The 23,031-nt window shown below is 48.7% G+C and overlaps 1 pseudogene; it reads left to right on the top strand.

The window, feature by feature from the left end:
• The first annotated feature begins 729 nt into the window (after positions 1-729).
• On the top strand, positions 730-1,835 carry LOC124670171 (annotated as a pseudogene).
• The last annotated feature ends 21,196 nt before the right edge of the window (positions 1,836-23,031 follow it).

The raw sequence follows: 23,031 nt of genomic DNA, 5'->3' as shown, positions 1-23,031 counted from the left end.
TCCAATTCTCTCCCAACTAGCAATGTGGGACTAAACTTTGTCCCCCAAGGCTGTCCCAAGCTGCCAACGTGATGGGCCTTGAGATTTCAGGAATTGTAGACTATATGGGCTGCCTTACTGGGCTGCAGCCCATCTACATTTAACAATAAGAATGTAGTACTTTACTAATATATGGCCCACCTTTCACTCTCACAAGTGCGCTCAGGAAGCACGTGCAAGAGCTCGCTATTGCGATAAGTAGCCCACCTCCCTTCTCTCTCCTCTTCTCTCTCCTCCAACTCATCTAAAATATATTATTTAATATCTTATAGTCAGCTGACTGGACTCTATTGTACTTGCTCTAACAAATAGTAAAACACAATCTTCATGGGACAGAGAGAGTAATGCGGCTAGTAATTAAGAGAGATTTACTTGTGTACGTTTGTAATAATATATCACTATATGTTGTTAAGTGTTAACCACGTACGGGAGAAAAAAGAAGGTAAACGATGGTTGGCATGGAAACTGTAATCTATGCAGTGGAAGTGGAACAGCAGAGAATGTGGACGCGTATCTCCGGGTTTGAGACGATCGATGTCGTCTTCCCCAAGTGATCAGTTCACCAGATCGCGACTAAACCAGCTCATCCGTATAAACATGGAACCGTGTATACTCCTCGATCGGATGCACGACATATTATGGAGGAAGCTTAGCTAGCTCGGCAGCGCAGATACTTTGGAAGATACCAGGATGAAGAGGCATGGAATGAGCCATACGGCCTGTAGCGTCCTCCTACTCGTCGCCTTCGTCCTGGTCATCTCCCTCCGGTGCTCCCTGCGCCACTCCGCTCTCGGAGTACAGTTTCTCCTCGCCGCCGCCGTGCCACACAATGCAGAGAACGACGCGGGGCTCGTGGAGCTCGCCGCGGTCGACCCGGCAGCGACGGCAGTGATCCAGGCCGCCGAGAAGCTGCTCGAGGGCAACCTGTCGCGATCGCCGAAGGTGCACCGCGACGTCGCGCTCCGCGGGCTGCGAGACTGGCTCGGGCGGCAGCGGTTCGACCCCGGCGTCATGTCCGAGCTCGTGGACCTCATCAAGCGCCCCATCGACCGGTACGGAGGCCGGGAAGTAGACGACACGAAGAAGTACGCGTCGTGCGCCGTGGTAGGCAACAGCGGCATCCTGTTGGCGTCGGAGCACGGGGACCTCATCGACGGGCACGAGCTCGTGGTCCGGATCAACAACGCGCCGGCGGGCGACGCGCGGTACGCGCGCCACGTGGGCGCGAAGACGGGGCTGGCGTTCGTCAACAGCAACGTGCTGGGCCGGTGGTGCGCCGCCGGCAGGGCCAGCTGCTACTGCCGCGCCTACGGGGACGCCGTGCCCATCCTGACGTACATGTGCAGCGGCGCTCACTTCGTGGAGCACGCGGCGTGCAGTGCGTCCTCCGTCTCCTCCTCCCCCGGCGCGGCCGCGCCGGCGCCGGTGATCGTGACGGACCCGCGGCTGGACGCGCTGTGCGCGCGGATCGTCAAGTACTACTCGCTGCGGCGGTTCGCGGCGGAGACGGGGCGGCCGGCGGAGGAGTGGGGGCAGCGGCACGAGGAGGACATGTTCCACTACTCGTCGGGGATGCAGGCGGGGCGGCGGGGGTGTGCGACCGGGTGTCCGTGTTCGGGTTCGGCAAGGACGCGGCGGCGCGGCACCACTACCACACGCTGCAAAAGGGCGAGCTGGACCTGCACGACTACGAGGCGGAGTACGAGTTCTACCGGGACCTCGAGGTCCGGCCGGAGGAGATCCCGTTCCTGCGGGACTCTGGATTTAGACTGCCGCCGGTGGTGTTCTACCGATGACACATGGCACGTCGACCATCGATCTACCGTATCAACTTTCATGTACACTATTATGTAAGATTATTCACTACTACACGGTAGGGATTTAGGGGCACTTTGCCCTGGGGCACTTTTCAAAGTGCCCTAAATACCCCCTTTAGAGGCACTTTTGCCAAAATGCCTCTAATGCCCTACCTATTGGGGCAGTTTTGAGAAGTACCCCAATAGGTATCACCTATTGGGGCAGTTTTGAGAAGTGCCCCAATTGGTATACACCTATTGGGGCAGTTTGGACAAGTGCCCCAATAGGTATCACCTATTGGGGCAGTTTAGAGAAGTGCCCCAATTGGTATACACCTATTGGGGCAGTTTAGGTGGCTACCTTTTGGGGCATTTTGGAGAAGTGCTCCTGTAGGTGGCTACTTTTTGGGGCATTTTGGAGAAGTGCCCCTGTAGGTGGCTACTTTTTGGGGCATTTTGGAGAGGTGCCCTAATAGGTAAGTCTCTTTTGGGGCAGTTTGGAAAAGTGAACGCGGTGAAGGAACCTGGAAGAGAAATACTACAGTTCAGGCACCAAGAGCAGATCAACAAAAAAGCAGTATTACTTTATCAGCATCGGATGCCAAACCCACACCAAATCAGTTCAGGCACCACATATCTGTTGACTGCCAAAACCCACCGGCGGGCAGCGGCCTTGTCAACACTGTAGAGCCGGGGGGAGCCTAGAGCTGCGGCTGGCTGAGACCCCTCCGAGCGACGGCCCGCAATGCTCTTCTGGTCACACGCGGCGTTGCGAAGTGCAAGGGCGTGCCACCTGACCTATACCTGGTCGGGAAGGTGATGAGATTGCCTCGCTTAGTTTCCTGCAGGGCATACATGTAAACGTTAAATACGAGCCTCGATCGGCTCTCGAGGTTATCCTGTGAATCGGCTCAAAGAGCCGATCCACCCATGATCCGTACGGGGTGTACGAATACTTGGTGGTCCTGCTTGATCAAGATGAAGCTAATGAGATCTACGACGATTTAGGGTTTTCACCACATAATCGGATCATCCTACTCCGAGGTTGGGCCAGATGGCCACGCACGGTGCTCGTAAGCCGATCCTAAACAAGGCCAAAAAACCAACATGAAGTTGATCCTAGGAACATCCCGTTTAGGACTTGCGAACGCCACCCTACATGCCACAGGATCCTCCCCCCCTTTGTAAGGCCAAACTATTGCAGATATTAAACTAATCCTTGTAGAACAAGGAGCAATCGTAACGGATCAGATCTACTAAATAATGACCAAGCGGGGTGCCGCCCCCACACCTGAGATAGGCGTGAGGACGGCTAGATATGCAAGGGTTGCACTACGTAAGCATGCTTAAACGAAGAACAATGCTAACCCTAACACATCTAATGATAACTACGTTGCTCGCCATCAAAAGCGCTTCGATACGAGCAACGCATGAACAACGTGGGCTTGTGCTGCCTAGATCGCAAGATGCGATCTAGGCAGCATGTCGCTTACCCGATAGAAACCCTCGAGATGAAGGAGTTGGCGATGCGCCGAGATTGGTTTGTTTTTGGGGTTGAACGTGAGTTGTTGTTTATTCCATAAACCCTAGGTACATATTTATAGTCCAGGGGACTTTCTAATGAGGGCGTGCACTAAACCGTGCACGACTAAAATTCTATCTCTTATAATAAACTACTAAATAAAGATACACGGGCAATTCAGCCCAAGACCCTTCATGCCAGGCCGCCTTAGAATCCTTCCACAGGTAATCTTCCAAGCCCGGCCCACCTCTGGATTCGTCTAAAATCTGGTGATAACACATGCCCCCCTGGTTTTGGAAATAACATTTCCAAAATCATTATGTTTTCCCTTCGAGAGGTCACGTCGTAGCGAGAGCGGAGCCGTTACAGCATCCGTCATCATTATGCCCTCGTCTTCTCAGCTTCTCTAAAAATCCCGACAGACTTTAGCATCGATCCCTTGGAAGTTGTAATGGCATTAATCCTTCACCAGATTCATCATTATTTAACCGTGCCGACTGGTTAGCTCTCTCTCATATCCTCTATTCCATCCCAGCTATCGGCACCAAAAAACCCTCTCCTCCTGTAGCAATGTCTTCCTCTTCCTCTTCTTTCTCAAAACTTTTCCCCCAGTCTTCGCCGAAGAAGAAGACCGAGGGCAGCCTCCAACCCGCAGTGAATCCCTTCTCCTCCGACAAGGAGGAAAAAGAAGGAGAAGCAGCGAAGGCCAAAGCCTCTCCTTCCGCCCAGCTCCCGCCGAAGAAGCGCCCCCGCATGTGGGCGGACAGCGAGGACGAGGATGATGACGAAGAGGAAGAGGAGGAGGACAACTCCTCCTCCTCCATCGGGTACCCGCCGACCAAGCGCTTCCGCTCCTGGGCGGACAGCGAGGATGATGATGATGACGAGGAGGAAGAGGCTCCGGCCAAGGGCTGGGGCAGCAGCCGACGAAGAGCTCCTCGGGAGCAGCGCCGACGACGTCGACGGCGGCGATGACGAGGACAGCGACGACTAGTAGTATAGGACTAGTAGTAGCAGTGCACTAGGCACCAGATCCCTCTTTTGAGAGCCATCGGCTCTTTCTTGTAAAGCCGCTCCTTGGAATTAATGAAATTGTCCTTTCCATTTATCCTTTAATCGCTCCAATTTCATTCCCTCCGTTTGCCATGCTAAGACCGACAGCAACGCGTCGGACTTCTTTCCTTTCTTGCAGCAACAGCACAGTCCAAGCCCTGCACTAGGCGTCGGCTTTTCCTTCCCAGTTCCTGCCTGAGACGGCCATGATGCAGCCACAGCCGAGGTAACCCCGATCGGCTCCCAAGAACAGGGCATCTTCCAGGCTTGTTGCCCCCCGAGTCTCAGCCAAGGTAAAGCAGAGCTGTATGGACCTAGGCTCGATCATGTCTGAGGGAACTCCTTATGCCGAGCTAGCCGATTTAAGTATACATCGGCTTCAACTCACGGTGACAGAAAAAACGGAGAGCCCTCAAGGTGAGCTGCCCCCCGAGTTTCTTCAGTCCCTGCCGGCCAGACAGGCTCCCTGACATTGATCTGATCATTGATCTGATCCACGCGCCCATGCTGCTCCTGACATTGTCCTTGAAGAAATCTCCCTTGAGTCGATGGCCCTGCATCGGCTTTCATGTCCTTAAGTCGATGCCTGCTGCATCGGCTGTGCTCGAAAATTTTCGAATTTTCACTTTTTATTTTTACGGCCGACCTGTGCATCGGCCCCCATATTTCAATACCCGTCAACAAAAGATGAGATGCTTCTGTTGTATACCCTCATATTTCCATATACCCGGGTGCCCCCCGAGCCGATTCTGTCAAGAAAATTGATGGTATCGGCTCTGTTGGATAACATGTTGAACCCGGGCGAAAGGTAGGTGAGGATAATTTTGGCCGATTGCTGGAATCGGCCTCCACGTTGCTTGTTCGTTGAAGGTTTTGTAAGTTCCCTTCGTAAATTTTTGGGGCCGATCACAAGGATCAGCCTCTCCTGGTTTGCCCATTGGTTTGACCTTGCTTGCTTGGTCGGGCTGGATGAAACCAACCCAACCTCTCGACTTGATGCGCCTGCTCGTCGTCCACCTTGTGTGCTCCGTAGAGTCGTGGAGCGCTACGCTCTGTCGGCAAGACGAGTACCATGTTTGTGCCAGCCGATGTCTCATCATCGGCTTTCCTCTGTTTAGGGCGCCACTCCATTTTCCGTGGACGACCCTCTTCATCCAGGGTTCGCTGAACTTTTGCAGCCAGGTCAGGCCGTGCCTTCCTTAGCGTATGCAGGTACAACCTTTCGGCTTCCTCCAGGCCGCGCAATCGCTGAACCCTGCGCTTCTGGGAACGGCTGAGTCCGTCAGGGCACCACCTCGGCCGGTGGTACCTGTCTTCTTCCACTTCTCCCTCGTCTTCTGAATCTTCAAGATCTGCCCAACGAGGTGACTCAGCGCGTTTGCTTTGTGGCGGGAGAGGCCCTAAGCGCTCGAACACAGACACGTTGGCTGCCTCCTTCTTTTTCGATTGCATTTCGGGCAATTGCCGATTGTGGGCAATCGGCTCATTCCTGAATCCCAGCGAGTGTCCGAAGAAGGGGCAGTCCCAATGCCCGGCGTTGTCGTCTTGCTCCCTTGATGCTTCCGTGGCATAGCGCTCATGCTCCTCCTCATCGTGATCCTGCCGACGATATCTTCTGGCTTCTCTAGCCAAACGATCTTCTCTATCACCGTAATTGGGTCGCCGGCGTTGATCATACTGATTAACATATTTGTTGAGGAGGTGATCAGAGAGGGGTCGCTGATATCTTATATTCTTCACCTCTCCCTCTGTGACATAGCGCTTGCCATCATGACGGAGCCGATCGCGTGGAGCGGCCTCTTCTGTATCCTTGCTGTGAGAGCAGCTGCCCTCATCTCCGTCTTTGCCAGAGTGGTTTCCAGGTCCTACCATGTTGATGCTGAACGAGGGACCTGACTGGCAACCTTCAGGGTAGGCGATTTCTACCATGTTAACGGCGGGGAAGGGTTGGGTGTCGACCTTCATGGCGTACTGGTTGAAAATTAGCCGCCCCTTCTCTATCGCCGCTTGGATGTGCTGACGCCACACCCGGCAGTCGTTGGTGGCATGGGAAAGCGAGTTGTGGAATTTGCGGTACGGCTTTCCGTTTAGCTCTTTCGCCGTGGGGAACTTGAGACCTTCAGGAACCGTCAACTCGTTTCTCCTTGAGCAGGAGGTCGAAGATTTGTTCGGTCTTGGTCACGTCAAAATCAAATCCCCGGGCGGCCCCGGTGGCTTTACCCATTTGCAGGCCACGGGGTTCCTCCCCGAGTCCACTCAGCCACTGCTATCTCTTGGCCTCCCGCGGGCACTTCATCCTCCTCCGTATCGACCATGACTACTGCACGTTTGAACTTGTCTTGGTACAGGTCGGGGTGGTGCTGTTCGTATGCTGATAGTTTCTGAACCATGTGCGCCAGCGAGGGATAATCTGCTTGGGAGGCCATGTCCTTGAGCTGTGTTGCAAGGCCTGCTACTGCCAACTCGATCGCTTCCTTTTCAGCTTATACGAACCGAATAACATCGGTTCCTAAGATTCCCGAAGCGCTGGATGTATTCTCGTCACCGTTTCCCCGCGCTTCGACGTAGTTGTGCTAGATCGGCAATGCCGGACTCGGAAGCTTCTGAATGGTATTGCATATGGAACTGTTCTTCCAACTGCTTCCAAGACTCGGATGGAGTTCGCCGGTAGAGAGGTGTACCATCCAAAGGCCGATCCCGTGAGGGACTGTGAAAAGAGCCTCACGCGTAGCTGATCCGACACCGAAGCCGGTCCTAGTTGAGCCAAGTATCGGCCGACGTGCTCGATGGAGCCGGAGCCATCCGATCCACCGAATTTGGAGAAGTCGGTGGAGCCGATATTTTGGTGGCAGCGGGATCATCTCGTAATCGTCGTGGTACGGCTTGGAATAGCCGACCGCCCTTCTTTTCGGCATCATGCCGAACCGGTCTCTCGGTATGGTACCGATCTGATCCGCCGTGCTGGCCGTAGGAGTTGCACTCGAAGATTCGCCGGGGTGGCGTACTTGGCCTGCCACGTTTGCTTTTCCAGCTCTGAACCAGCTGCAGGAGCTGGGCTCGGGAGTTTCGTCGATGTGGCGTATTTAGTTAGCCACGTCTGCTCTGTCGCCGACGTTCCTCCTGTCTTCGCCGGAGTCCCCGATGTTGTGGCCTGGTTTGTGAGTGCCCAGTCACCACAATCCGGCACATACATGCACGCGTACCCGTGAGGGATCTCCTTAGGCGCCTCCATTAAGAACTGGTAGTCACTGGGGTCGCCACCAATTCTGTAGACGAGGAATGCCGGTGTAGCCGGCACTTCAGCAGGTGCTGCCAACGCAAATGACAGTGGTGGACGGGACTGGAATGGCAACTCTCCTTGATGCGTCCCGAGAGCTGGTCCTGACGGCGAGTACTGGTGGCTCATGATCTCCTGGATCACGCGCGAGCGACACGCTCCGGACACGTTGACCAAGTTCTCGGAGTGGCGGTGTAGCGAGTGAGCCACCGGGTAGTTGATCTCCTCGCCGCGGACCCTCGGTGCGTTCCTCCGACGGGGAAGAAAGGTCTACCCCATCGAGTGCACCTTCCGGTGAGAACCCCTTCCATCCGATGCCACCGGAACGGGTTCTCCGAAAAGAGCCGATGAGGTCGGCTTCGAGGGTAGCCTTGATCTCGTTGTATTGCTTCTTGAGGTCATCGGGCGGATCCTCGTAGGTGACCGGCGTGCCGTCCGCCATCTCGGATGTAGATGGCGATGTGGTTGATGTAGACGAACGTCCCACCGGGCGTGCCGGAATGTGTTGATCTGCCAAAACCCACCGGCGGGCAGCGGCCTTGTCAACACCGTAGAGCCGGGGGAGCCTAGAGCTGCGGCTGGCCGAGACCCTCCGAGCGACGGCCCGCAATGCTCTTCTCGGTCACACGCGGCGTTGCGAGCGTGCAGGGCGTGCCACCCGACCTATACCCGGTCGGGAAGGTGATGAGATTGCCTCGCTTAGTTTCCTGCAGGGCATACATGTAAATGTTAAATACGAGCCTCGATCGGCTCTCGGGTTATCCCGTGAATCGGCTCAAAGAGCCGATCCACCCATGATCCGTACGGGGTGTACGAATACTTGGTGGTCCTGCTTGATCAAGATGAAGCTAATGAGATCTACGACGATTTAGGGTTTTCACCACATAATCGGATCATCCTACTCCGAGGTTGGGCCGGATGGCCACGCACGGTGCTCGTAAGCCGATCCTAAACAAGGCCAAAAAACCAACATGAAGTTGATCCTAGGAACATCCCGTTTAGGACTTGCGAACGCCACCCTACATGCCACAGGATCCTCCCCCCCTTTGTAAGGCCAAACTATTGCAGATATTAAACTAATCCTTGTAGAACAAGGAGCAATCGTAACGGATCGGATCTACTAAATAATGACCAAGCGGGGTGCCGCCCCCACACCTGAGATAGGCGTGAGGACGGCTAGATATGCAAGGGTTGCACTACGTAAGCATGCTTAAACGAAGAACAATGCTAACCCTAACACATCTAATGATAACTACGTTGCTCGCCATCAAAAGCGCTTCAAGTACGAGCAACGCATGAACAACGTGGGGCTTGTGCTGCCTAGATCGCAAGATGCGATCTAGGCAGCATGTCGCTTACCCGATAGAAACCCTCGAGATGAAGGAGTTGGCGATGCGCCGAGATTGGTTTGTTTTTGGGGTTGAACGTGAGTTGTTGTTTATTCCATAAACCCTAGGTACATATTTATAGTCCAGGGGACTTTCTAATGAGGGCGTGCACTAAACCGTGCACGACTAAAATTCTATCTCTTATAATAAACTACTAAATAAAGATACACGGGCAATTCAGCCCAAGACCCTTCATGCCAGGCCGCCTTAGAATCCTTCCACAGGTAATCTTCCAAGCCCGGCCCACCTCTGGATTCGTCTAAAATCTGGTGATAACAATATCACATGTCAGGTTTTGTCATGTTCCTCAGATTCCGGATTCGCTGTTGTTTTTGAGAATGCAGATTTCAAACTGAGTTGTGAATAAAAAGACCTAAAGATCAGTAGGCTGTTGTGAAACTGAGTTGCTACTAGAATTGAGGCATGGGTCATGTATTATTTGAACGAGTATTGATTTGTATCTGCTACTCGTGTGAAGTGAAGTTGTAAAATAACTATTCTATGAAATCTGTTTTGACCACTCACAAGTTTGTTTTTTTTTTGTAAAATATGTTCTTATAATATGCAAGTCATGTATTTGCCACTAAAAATTAGGATTTACTGAATTTTGAGTAAACTACTGGTATGTTGTTTCTTTTCTAGTTCAAATGTTCATCCTGTCGTGGTTGTGGCACATACTTCGGAAGCAATTCAGTTCGCTCTAGCCTTACCGATGGCATTGTTTATGTCATTATTGACTGGCGCCAAAGTGTCTGGAGCGAGCTCAACAAAGAAGTTACTTCAAAATTTTCTAGAAATGTTGTCTCCCTTGCATTGTCTGATGCTGACATTGTTGTCCTACTCTAGCATTCTTAGTTTTCATTATTTAATTTAATTTAATTTAATTTAATTTTAGTTTAAAGCTGTGCTGGTTATAGATGATTCAAAGTATTGTGCTGTCCTACTCTATTTTGCCTCCAATAGTTCCTCATTAAGCTTGTAATGTTCTAGGATTTCTGTCTGGTATTAAAGTTAATTCAATTCCATGAATCATCTTCCTTATTGAAGTTTTTAGTTGTCGGGATTTGGTGTAACGCATTGTTCTTAGCAGGGAGGGAGGCAACCATCGAAAGCTTTCCTCCTAACTGGTTCTTTAGTTTCTCACTCTTATGATATAAGCACTAGATTCCCACAATAGTATCTCTACCGATGGTAAATAAAAGATTCAATCATATGTACCTACAGCTTTATCTTATTTCTCGTTTGCACTACTCGATATATTGGATTGTTGATGTGGGAACCTATTCCGTGAAATCCTTCTCCTCGTTACTTCATGTATTTGTATAAGTTCACTGAGGTTAAGTTGCTTAATTGATAGTGTGGCACATCTATTTAGTTTATAGCCTACTATACTATTTGGTCAGAAAAGCTAATTTCCATTTTATTGGAGGAATGTCCAGTGATATAAATAAAGTTTAGCCACATATTAACTATTTTTGTAAGACTTATGTAGTTAATTGTCTCATGGTTAATAGTCCAGTATTGCTTCCTTCAATTCGTTTCCTTTATATATGGCTGAAGGAAGATAGGACATAAAACATCCATCTATTGAGATTTTGTTCTTATAGGCAGCATGGGAAATTTTGTTATAAGGTAGACGTCGGTAAAAACACACTTCATGCTACAAACACAAAAGGTGTTTCTAAGCTCGGAGAGAAATATAGATTTTACGAGAGAAAAATGCAAATTTTTCACTTTCAAATTGATCTCGTTAAAATCATAGTTGTTGTGGTACTCGGATGACACAGATTGTCCGAGGTTGAATGGATACCCCAAAGAAATTATGCATGTGATACGATTTCACAGAAGGTAGTACTTGGTTTGTCACGAGCTTAGAGCATCAGTATACTAAATTTGCGAGCCTTCCAGTTTGAGCTCTTGTAGGCTGAACATATCTGCCTTTTTTCTACTGCATGTTTCTCGGTCAGGGTTCTGTACTACACAAGATGGAACTGATAGGAGAATAATCTGTGTTGTATTACTGGGGGCCAAAAGGCCACAATATATAGTACAATGTACAGGTGCAATATGCAAAAGGGCCCCTAACATATGGGCAAAATATAATACACACATATCTACTCTAACACCCCCCTCAAACTCGGGGTGGATCCACAACACCGAGTTTGGAGAGTAAGAAGTCATGTTGCGCGCGAGTCCGTGCCTTTGTAAAGAAATCCGCCAACCGTAAATCTGAAAGCACATAATGAAGCGCAACAACCTGATCATGCACCTGAGCACGTGTATAAAAGGCATCAACACCAATATGCTTGGTCAGCTCATGCTTGACCGGATCACGTGCAATACTGATAGCACCTGTACTTTCACACAAAAGTGGAGTGGGTGTCGTAACAAAGACCCCAAAATCTGCAAGCAACCACCGTAACCAGGTCACCTCAGCAATCAACGAAGCCATAGCCCGCAACTCAGCCTCAACACTCGAACGGGAAACCGCTACCTGTTTCTTCGTCTTCCAAGCAACAAGCGAACCACCAAGAAACACACAAGTAAGCAGAAAGTGAACGACGATCCGTAGGATCACTCGCCCAAGTAGCATCCGAGTAGCACCGGAGCTGGAGAGAACCGGAACTAGGAAAGAAAAGGCGACGAGTAATCGTGCCACGAAGATAACGGAGGACACGAAGGAGATGACCGTAGTGAACGGTGGTAGGAGCTGAGACAAACCGACTCGGTAATATGAACAGGATAAGAGATATCGGGACGAGTGACAGCGAGATAAACAAGACTCCCAACAAGATGGCGATAGCGTGTGGGATCGGGAAGAGGATCACCATCGCAGGGACGAAGCTTAACATTAAGCTCCATAGGAGTCTCAACAGTGCGCTCATCCACAAGAGCAGCACGAGTAAGGAGATCCTGAATATACTTTTCCTGGGAGATATAAAAACCATCAGAAGTGGAGGAAATCTCAATCCCAAGAAAATAGCGAAGAGGACCAAGATCGGTCATAAGAAACTGATCACGAAGACGAGCCTTAACAAAGGCAATATACTCAGGATCATCACCAGTAATGATCATATCATCAACATAGAGAAGGAGAAGAGTGCGTCCACGAGGAGAAGTGTGAACAAATAGCGCTGGATCATGAAAACTAGGAGAGAAACCAGCAGCAGTCACCACAGAGGCAAAGCGCTCAAACCAGGCACGAGGGGCCTGTTTCAGGCCATAAAGAGAACGTCGAAGACGACAAACCATCCCATCGGGAACAGAATACCCAGGAGGAGGCTGCATGTAAACCTCCTCACTCAACTCGCCATTAAGAAAAGCGTTCTGAACATCAAGCTGAGAGACAGACCAGCGTCGAACAGAAGCAACAAGCAAGAAGAGTACGCACGGTGGTCATATGAGCCACAGGAGCAAAAGTCTCATCATAATCACGGCCGTGCTCCCGCTGAAAGCCACGTGCCACAAGACGCGCTTTATAGCGCTCAAGAGATCCATCAGAGCGGGTCTTAATTTTATAGACCCACTTACACGTGATAGGACGGACACCAGGAGGAGGAGAAACAAGATCCCAGGTGCCAGTGCGCTCAAGCGCAGCGATCTCCTCAGCCATGGCAAGCTGCCATTCAGGATGGCACTCGGCATCCCGATAAGAAGTCGGCTCGGAGACGACAGAGAGACCGTACTGACTGGGAGAGAAACGGTTGGGAGCACGACGCTGACGAACAGGCGGAAGAGGTGGAGAACTAGGAGACTCATCAGAAGAAGACAACTCATCGGAAGAGGAGAGAGAAGGATCATCAGGTGAAGAGTCCGGAACTGTAGAACGCCGAGAATAGTGGAAGGGAAAAGGAGACAAGGGAGAAGGAGGACCAGTGGAATCAGAAGAAGAAGAGGAAGGAGAACTAGGAGGCGAAGATGGCACCGGAGTCGGAGGGGGCGCATCAGGAGGAGAAACAGGAGGGACGGAGGGTGGTGCATCAGGAAGGAGAAGAAAAGAGAGATCATCCACCGGGTATGTACCAGAGGTGGGACGAGGATAGAAAGGACGCGTCTCATCAAACGTGACGTCACGAGAGATGCGCATCCGACGACCAACGGGGTCCCAACAGCGATAGCCCTTATGCTCATCACTGTATCCGAGAAAAACACACTCAACGGATCGAGCGAGTCGGTTTGGTGCGTTCGCGAGGAGGGAGAAGGACATAGCAAACACAACCAAATAAACGAAGAGTCGAGTAGTCCGGCAAGCTGCCGCAGAGACGCTCGAGAGGAATGCCACCTTGAAGAGCAGCAGAAGGCTGAATGTTAATAAGATAAGTGGACGTAGAGACAGCGTCCGCCCGTAAATGCGGCGGAAGAGAGGAAGCAATCATCATAGCACGGGTAGTCTCAAGAATATGACGATGCTTACGCTCGGCGACACCATTTTGAGCATGGGCGCCGGGACACGAGAACTGGGCAAGCGTGCCCTGCTCAGCAAGGACACCACGCAGGTGCTGGGAGATATACTCTCCTGCAGAGTCAGCACGAAACACACGAATGGGAGTGGAATACTGAGTACGAACCATGGCCACAAAACGCTGATAAATAGAAAGCACCTCACTGCGAGAGCGCATAAAAAACAACCAGGTGTACCGGGAAAAGTCATCAATAAACAAAATATAGTATCGATGGCCCCCTTTGGAAGCAAAGGGAGCCGGACCCCAAACATCGGAATGAACTAAATCAAAAGGTCGCCGAGATACGGACGCACCGGTAGGATAGGGAAGCTGAATCTGTTTGCCTAACCTACAACCCCGACACGAATGTAAAGACACATCTCCCGAGACGGACCCCGGAAGACCACGACGAACTAATGACGATAAACGGGAGCCACAAAGGTGACCCAGCCGATGATGCCACTGCTGAAAAGAACCAGTGACAGAAGCAGCAACTGCAGGAGAGCTGGCAGATGAAGTGTCGGCGGAAGGAACGCGAAGCCAGTCTAACTCCCAGAGGCCCGGGGACTCAAGGCTGCGAGGGCCAGCTCCAACCAGGGCCTGTGTACGGCGGTCCTAAACAGCACAAGAATCAGCGTCAAGAATGACGCGACAACCAGAATCAGTAAGCTGACTAGCAGAAAACAGGTTCATCTTAAGGCTAGGAACATGAGAAACATCGAGAACAGAGAAAGATGAAGTAGAAAGGGTGCCTCGACTAGAAACAGGAAGAGAGGAACCATCAGCCGTGATAACACGGACAGGAGAAATAAGAGAGCGAAGAGCGGAAAGGATAGAATACGCGAAGTCATATGAAAAGAAGCTCCGAATCCGGATACCACGGGGATGACGTACTCCGATCGTGTAGAAGGTGGTGGTCGCGCGGTGCCGAAGAGCCGGACATAGAACCAGCGAGTATCCGTCGAAGAAGAGCCCGTAGCAGCCGAGCGGACCACGAAGACCACGGAGAATGTCCCGATCGGACGGCCGCAACAGCAGACGAGCCCGAAGAACCAGCCTGCCGACGAGCAAGCTTATCAAGGTACTCGCCGACGTAAGCCGGGGTCCCTCCTCCGGCAGCCGGAGACGTCGTGGCCAGCCTTGCCACGAAGGCGCAGGGAGGACGAGGACCACGAGGCTGCCGAGACCGACTCGGCCCCGGACCGGCGGAGTAGAGAGTAACGGCGGTGCTGGAGACCGCAACGAAGCGGACGGCACAGGAGAACCACGAGCAGACGGCACAGAAGGACCACGAGTAGCAAGTGCAGAGGGAACCGCAAGAAGACCAGCACCACGAAGACGAGTCTCCTCTGCGCGCAGCTCAGCGAGTACCTCAGAGAGCGGAACACGACCACGGGCAAGCAGGCGGGCACGACGCGGCTCAAACTCCGTGCGAAGCCGCGACAAGAACTCAAAAACGCGCTGAAACTCCAGATCCGCGCGCACGGTCGGACGAGCGAGGACAAGTGCCACACACAGCCGTACGAAGAGAATCAAGCCGACGCCAAATAGCAGCACTCGAGTATAGAACTCGTCAATAGTAGAATCACCCCGCTGAAGATCATGCTCCTGACGAACCACAGACAGATAAAGAGCATCCCCAGACGGCTGATAGCGCTGACGAAGAAAAGCCCACTGAGCAGCAGCGGTGGGAAGACTCATGAACTCGGCAGCATACTGAGGTAGAACACTGGAAGTGAGAACAGCAGCAGCACGAGCATCATCATCGATCCACTGAGTGTAGTCAGTCAGATCCAGCCGGTAGGTCGCAACCTTCCGGTCATAATCAACCAGAGCAGTATCAGCGGCACTCTTGGCTGCATCCTTGTCCTCCTGAGAAGCATCGGGGGCAAGGGAAACGGACGTCGGTGCAGTAGGCGCCGTAGGAGCAACGGGGCGCGGCGGACAAGGGACCTCGCCAGAAAGCACACCCCAAAGACGAAGACCGCGCATGTGAACGCGCATAAAGGCAGCGAAATCAGGGTAATTCGCGCCATCAAAAGTCACCGGGCAGCGAGGAATCGCAACATAACCCGACGAGGAAGACATAGCTCTGTAGATTTTTTTTTTTTTTTGCTTTTTTTTTTCTTTTTTTTTTTGCGAACTAACGGAGCCGAGCCGAACCGAGCCGAACCGAACGGAGCCGAGCCGAGCCGAACCGAACGGAGCCGAGCCGAAGCTCAGATCGAGCCGATCAGGAGATCGATCTCCAGAACGAAGTCCCGATCGAGAACGACCAGGGACGGCGGCGGAACGCCCGATCGAGGGCGGGCGGGCATCCTGGAGGCGCGGGCGGCCGAGCAGCGGCCGGGGAGGGCGAGCGGCCTGGAGGCGCGGGCGGCCGGAGCAGCGGCCGGCGAGCAGGCCGGCGGGCAGCCGGAGCAGCGGCCTGCGAGCAGGGAAGCAGCGGGCAGCGGGCGGCCGACGGGAGGCGGCCGGGAACGGCGAGAACGGCCGGCGGGAGACCGGGAAACAGCGGAGAACGGCCGACGGCGGCCGGAGCTGGTGAAGGAGAGGCGGCGGCGGCGACCGGGCGCGGCGGCGAGATGCCAAGGCGGGCGGCGGCGGCGGCTGCGATGCGAAAAAAAAAGCCTTACGGCTCTGATACCATGATAGGAGAATAATCTGTGTTGTATTACTGGGGGCCAAAAGGCCACAATATATAGTACAATGTACAGGTGCAATATGCAAAAGGGCCCCTAACATATGGGCAAAATATAATACACACATATCTACTCTAACAGGAACAAGATGAGGCACATATTTTTGTTATCAAAGAGAAAGATTGCAAATATTGCATACATATAAGATGAGACAAGTATCAGGTTCTCATATGCCTTAATCTTTATTGTTACGTTGTGTGATCCAATTATGGTCTTTTCCACTTTGGCATTATCTTTTTTGGAAATTTAATCTATTAATAGATGTTCAGTTCATTGCATAAATTCCGCATGTGATGATGTTGCCATTTTAGTTTTCCAGGTTATATTTATCAAAGAGGGAGTTTCTATGTAAGTCTCCTGCAGTACATTATCCAATTTGTAGCAGATATATTGTGGTGGCGTTTGTCACGATTTAAGTGAGTTTCCCTGATATTTTAATTATGTACTTCTTTGTCAGCTATTATCAATAGTTTGTAGCATTGATACTTTTGCCATTTTATACATAGGAGGGTCTTGAATATAGATTCTTATAAAATATTGTTATTTCAAATGTTAAACGAGAGGTGTCAAAGGAGTCATGCACCATTACTAAATGGTCATTACGTCCCTATTAATGAGTGGTGGTATTTACATGGATTTTTAAGGACATGCAACATATAAATTATCAACACACAATTCATTTCATTTTTTGTGATTTCGGATGCTCAGGACATGATTTCCTTCTTTATACTAATGGAAATGGACCCCCATTGTGCTTCTCTGTTTGGAATATGTTCTCTTTTGTTTTGAGCCTTAGTTTCTAGGTTTGCTTTTTATGGTAAAGAGTTAAAACAAGCTTTGCTGTTGTAGAATGTTTCTTTGCTTTTTCTTGAAGGAAAAACATATTCATTGGCCGGTGTTATTTCTTTTATAAAACCTGATCAATATGTTATTTTGTGCTCTGCATGGACCCACACCTCCACGCCACCATACAGCGCATGCCCGTGAAACCCTAGATGTGGGGATGGGGCTCACAACACCTATGCTTCGTTACCCCGACGTCGACGATTATCACCTCTTGATGTCGCCCGGGTGGCCGGGGCTCCCCACCTTGGTGCGGTGGAATGTGTGGTACGGAGGACTATCTTTTTCTTGCCTCGAGAGTATGATCATTCTAAGTATTTTATAAAAAGTGATTTAATTAGATGATATAAGATGCGGCGAGTGAGGAAAACAAAGTTTTGCGATGCTTGCCGTGTTGCTCTTGTTAGTTTGCTGGCATGGATCAGATTGGACTTGATTGTTGTTTGATTACGTAAGCACAGGAATATGGCAGTGGCTAGATAGAGTATCATAGCTAAGCTAATTATACACAAGCATGAGAACACTACGCGTGAGTTGTCGTGACGTTGCTCTTTGTTTTTCTTGTATGTTCGCTTAGCAGCCTCGTAGCTCCGTATCCGTTATTTTTCTTTTCCCGAGAGACCATGCCTGGCTAAAACATTTAGAAAAATGGAGAAGGGGAGCAAGCAGCCGTAGCCGTAGGCAAAGAGATGAGATTAATCGGAGGTTAGAAAGAAGAAAAAGAAGCGGAAATAAGTAGGCCGGAGAGCATAAATTTAGAAACCCTGCTTTGCTGGCGCATGCACGGAGGAACCCTTGCCGGCACTCCAGATCCAGCACCAAAGAGCAGAGGGGCGCGGAGTGGAAAGGTAGAAATTCTGTTTTGCTGAGATGCGCGGCGGTGAGGCTCGCTGCTGGTGTAGATCGAGTATCTTGCATCGCCGGTTCAGCTAGTGAGCCCGTGGAGAAATTCTGTTTTGCTGAGATGCGCGGCGGTGAGGCCCTGCTGCTGGCGTAGATCGAGTATCTTGCATCGCCGGTTCAGCTAGTGAGCCCGTGGACGATTCTACCCCAACCCCAGTGATCAGTACATGACCTGTATCTAAATGATTTATGTTTGATTTGTTTTGACTGTTTTAGGCATCACACGGGATCCACGAGCCTCCTCACCATTTCAGCTAGGCAATCAGACTTGATTATGTTGTTTCAGGGGTTGACACATAGAAGCCGACTCCACCGTCCAGATCAAGGGGCCGAGCTGCTGCTGCTTCCTTGGAACCCTGGAAGGGTTGTGCCATTGCTGCAGCGGCCACCGGTGAGGCGTCGTGTGTGCGGATTGTGGCTGCTGCTCCTGTTGCACATGCCCGAGATGCTTGTGTGGCTGCAAGTGCTCTTGCCCAGCTGCTCCCCTGCGCATTCCCCTTACCAGCGGCAGCGCTGGGTGCTGCCTCTTGTGTGTCCTTTTGCTACCGTTTATATTGGATACCTTGGATTATATGCTTGTTTGTATTGCCTCTGTTGGTATAATGAGGCATTATTGTTTATATTGCCTTGTGATACATTTAGTCATTTAAATATGTTGCCTCTAATTGTGTTTTGGTGTGTTTTATTGAATCGCCTCAAATTGTGTTTTGGGGTATTCTGCTAGTTGCCTCTAAATGGGATTTGGGCCATTTTATGAAACTGCCTCTAATTGTATTTTGGGGCACATCTCAAAGTGCCCCTAAATACCTTTTGGGGCAGTTTTCAAAGTGCTTCTAAAAACATTTAGAGGCAAAATTCAAACTGCCCCTAAATACCTTTTGGGCAGTTTTCAAAGTGCTTCTAAAAACATTTAGAGGCAAAATTCAAACTGCCCCTAAAAACCTTTAGAGGCAAAATTCAAACTGCCCCTAAAAACCTTTAGAGGCACTTTTCAAACTGCCCCTAAAAACCTTTAGAGGCACTTTTCAAACTTCCCCTAAAAACCTTTAGAGGCAAAATTCAAACTGCCCCTAAAAACCTTTAGAGGCACTTTTCAAACTGCCCCTAAAAACTTTTAGAGGCACTTTTCAAACTGCCCCTAAATGTATTTGGGGCATTTCATTCAAAGTGCCCCAAATACATTTAGGGACACAAGCATCCGGGGCACTTTTTATAGTGCCCCTAAAAGTAATTAGGGGCATTTTGGCTACCTATTGGGGCACTTTGAAGTGCCCCTAAATATGGACCGTACAGTAGTGATTCTTAGCGAAAATGCACTTTTAAACCTGGAAGCATATACTCATGCTTTTCAGAAAAACATTTTAAAATATCAAAAAATATCTGAACAAAAAATTTGGGGCGTAAACATCGATATTATATGTGCGCACGTCAAGTTTTACGGGCTCAAACATAGCTGGGACTAAAACTCCGGACGGAAGACCCTTTTTTTGTGTCCTGTGTAAAAAAAAGAAAAAATAAAAATATCGTGAAAAGCTCTTTTAAGCACCAAATTTTTTTCTTTTTAGGATGCGACACAAAAGATATCGGTTTTCAGCGAAACGAATTTATGACCACATAGAATGTTGATGTGTATGTGTCAATTTTTTGTTCAGAATATTTTAATATTTTAATGTGTGTTTAGAGCTCATTTGGAAAACCGGGATCGGATTTAGGACGAGCATATGCTCTTGGGTGCAAAAGCACCTCATCTTCTCAGTGAAGTATACAGTACAAGTGGAATATTACATGAAAGACTGTTTAATTTTCTCCTTACTTTACAGAGGTGGAGATCACGAACGAAAAACCTCTGACATAGGCGCTTGCTTGGGCATGTTTGTGTGAAGGTAATACTATCTGCGGCTAACCGCAAATAAAAGGCCAACATTTCAAATCAATGTGAGATAGGATAGCCCTGAATCAAAAATTTCTTTGACTTATTAAAAAGAGTTGCTATCAGGATTTCGGCCCTTGTTATCTTTCTGGGCTCCAGCCTTTTGTGTTCTTGCGAGCCCATTATCATCCTCCAAATTTCCTTTGTTCTTCTATTTTCCTTTGAGCATTTTTTTTCCTTGCTCAAACCGGATTTAAGGCTGATTCTACGGCTGCGCCGAGACCCGAGAGTGGTGGAATATAGTAGGGAGATAGGTCAGAGAGTGAATCTTGCTGAAGACTACGAAAACACATTGGTTTACTCGGGTTCAAACTGTGACCGTGCCATGTGTCATCTTATATGTACAATTACATGACGTTTACATAGTACAAGAACTAGATTGGATCAACAAACTAGGTATTGAGAAACTGGCGATCAAAATAGCTTGAGTCTTTTTGGCATGGTCTTTGAGCCTTTATGTAGATCCACCTTTTTCATAGGCAAGGCTTAGATCTTTGGTATCATATGATATAGATGCACCTTGTTCATAGGCAATCCTTTGATCTTTGGTACCGACCTTCTACTACTTCCTCCATACCGGTTATAGGGCTATTACGTATTTCAAGAAAAAACTTAGACTACTAATTTGGTCAACAAAACATAAGATATATATCACAAAAATTATACTATTTGAAGCTTCTTTTAAATATGAATCCAATTATATAATTTTTGTGGCATATATCTTATATTTTGTTGACCAGATTTATAGTTAAATTTTTTCTTGAAATACGTAACTGCAATATAAACTGGTATGGGGGTAGTAGTTAAGATATGATCAAAGATTTAAGGTGACCATCATTATCTCCTCTGATTACCTATGTCAATCAGGTATTCTCTCCTTCTTAAAGGTCATCTTGTCTTACTCATGTGGTGCTAAAAGATTTGTACGAATGAAATACTGTGTGATTCGAGTAGGCATGAACTAGTAGTCATGTATCAAAGTTCATAATAGCCTTTGAAAAAGAAGGAATATCGATCCTAAGGCAAGCAAGAAGGGATGCATCTAAACAAGACCATCTTGTCTTCTCCGATTACCTATCTCAATCAAGTATTCTCTCCTTCTTAACGGTTATATTGTCTTACTCGTATGGTGCAATAAAAGATTCGTAAAAATTAAATACCGTGGGATTCGAATAGGCACGAAATCATAGTCATGTATCAAACTTCAAAATAGCCTTTGAAAATGAAGGAATGTCGATCCTAAGGCAAGCAAGGAGGGCGTGCATCTAAACAAGGCCTTGTGGAGTTGTGCCCGTCGTAGCTTACTCAACAAAAAGGGGACGACACCCCTGCTTGTTGACAAGTAAGGATGGCAATCGATAGGCTATGGGCATGGTAGAGCAATACCATACCCATATCGTATAGTCAATGGCTACAAACTTCTACCCATATATTCGTACCCATGGGTATAAAACTTTACCCATACCCATACCCAGCGGGTACGCGTACCCATTAGGCACCCGGTGGGTAGGTCAAATGGTACACTAGTCACTCACAATTTTACATTTATCAATAACAAATTGGTTAAAAAAATTTATCTCAACTCAATAACATGTAGTTGAGTAAATAGCAATTAACACAATATAAACATCACATTCTCATACTCTAACTCATAAGTCAACAAAAGTAGACATATCACGTAAGAAATTGACAATAAACGGGCAAGGTATGGTTATACCCATACTCTACCTATAAATTAACGGGTAGGATATGGGTACTATCCATGAACATAAAAGTGTACCCATACCCTGCCCATGCGGGCAAAATTGCTATCCTTAATGACAAGGGCGTGACTACAAGATACGATTCGTTGATCAGGAAACAAATGGTTTGTGTTAGCTTGGTTTCCAAAGGGACTTTATTGAGCTTCTTATAGATTGTGTTAGCTAGGTTTCCAAAGAAACTTTATTGAGACTCTTATGGCCTATGTTAACTCTGTGAATTACATGTTACGATCCAGTGATCTGTGAATTACTCCCACGCCAAGGGGCTCCATCAAGGAGACTCCCTATCATCATATTTATTCCTAATTTGTGAAGAAGTCTTATCTAGTGATCTGGTTCATACAGAGGAGGTTCGTGGCATTGAAGGTGTCCAAACATGCAGGAATGCACCATCAGTCTCGTATTTGTTATTTGTTGATGATTTCTTAATACTTATGAATGCAAACTTGTCAAATGCTACCTCATTGAGACAAGTTCTAGTGCATTATTGTGCAAGGTCAGGACAAATGGTGAGTGGGAACAAATATTGTGTATTTTTATTCCAAATGTGGATGTAGAGACAAGGCTCAGATGTGTGAGGAAATGAACATCACGTCTAAAGCTATCTCGGGTACTTATCTCGTACTTCCTGCCATGGTGGGACTTGATCGTACTGAAAGCTTCATTCATTTACTAGAAAGGATAATTGAGGGTTTAAAAGGTTTGAATGAAAGGTTTCTCTCAATGGGAAGAAAGGAGATCTTGCTAAAAGCTATTATTCAGTCTATTCCGTGTGAAAAGGCTGGGGCTCCCCCATTTCAAAAAAAATCAGTCTATTCCGGTGTATGCAAAGCTTTTAAAATTTCAAAACAGTTATGAAGGAGATAAATGATGAAATGGCTGAGTTTTGGTGGGATGATACTGATGAAAGGAGGAAAATGCATTGGTTTGCATGGTGGATGATGTGCATACAAAAAAGGATTGGAGGGATGGGATTTCGTGATCTTCGTTCTTTCAATCTTGCTATGTTAGCCAAACAATCATGGATGTTGATTGCAAATCCTGAATCACTTTGTGCTCGTGTTCTTAAAGCAAAGTAATAATGGTTATCTTCTTAAAGCGGCACCAAAGAAGAGCTGGTATTTTGTATGGAAAAGTATTGAATTAGTGTTGCAAACCTTCAGGCGTGGCCACATTTGGAGATTGGGATTTTGCGCAAATGTTAACATCTAGGAAGACTATTAGTTCCCAATGAGCCATAGAAGGAAGGTGTTGTCTTGCCATGAATAGAGCATACTGCAAATTGTTGATGAACTTATTAATCCATTCATGGGTACATGGGATGGGTGTTTAATTCGTGCAAATCTCTTGCAAGTGGATGCGGAACATATTTT

This window comes from Lolium rigidum, chromosome 7 (genome assembly GCF_022539505.1).
Source record: "Lolium rigidum isolate FL_2022 chromosome 7, APGP_CSIRO_Lrig_0.1, whole genome shotgun sequence".
Lineage (NCBI taxonomy): Eukaryota > Viridiplantae > Streptophyta > Magnoliopsida > Poales > Poaceae > Lolium > Lolium rigidum.
The sequence above is the reverse complement of the archived record's forward strand: the minus strand, read 5'-3'. Positions and strand labels throughout refer to the sequence as shown.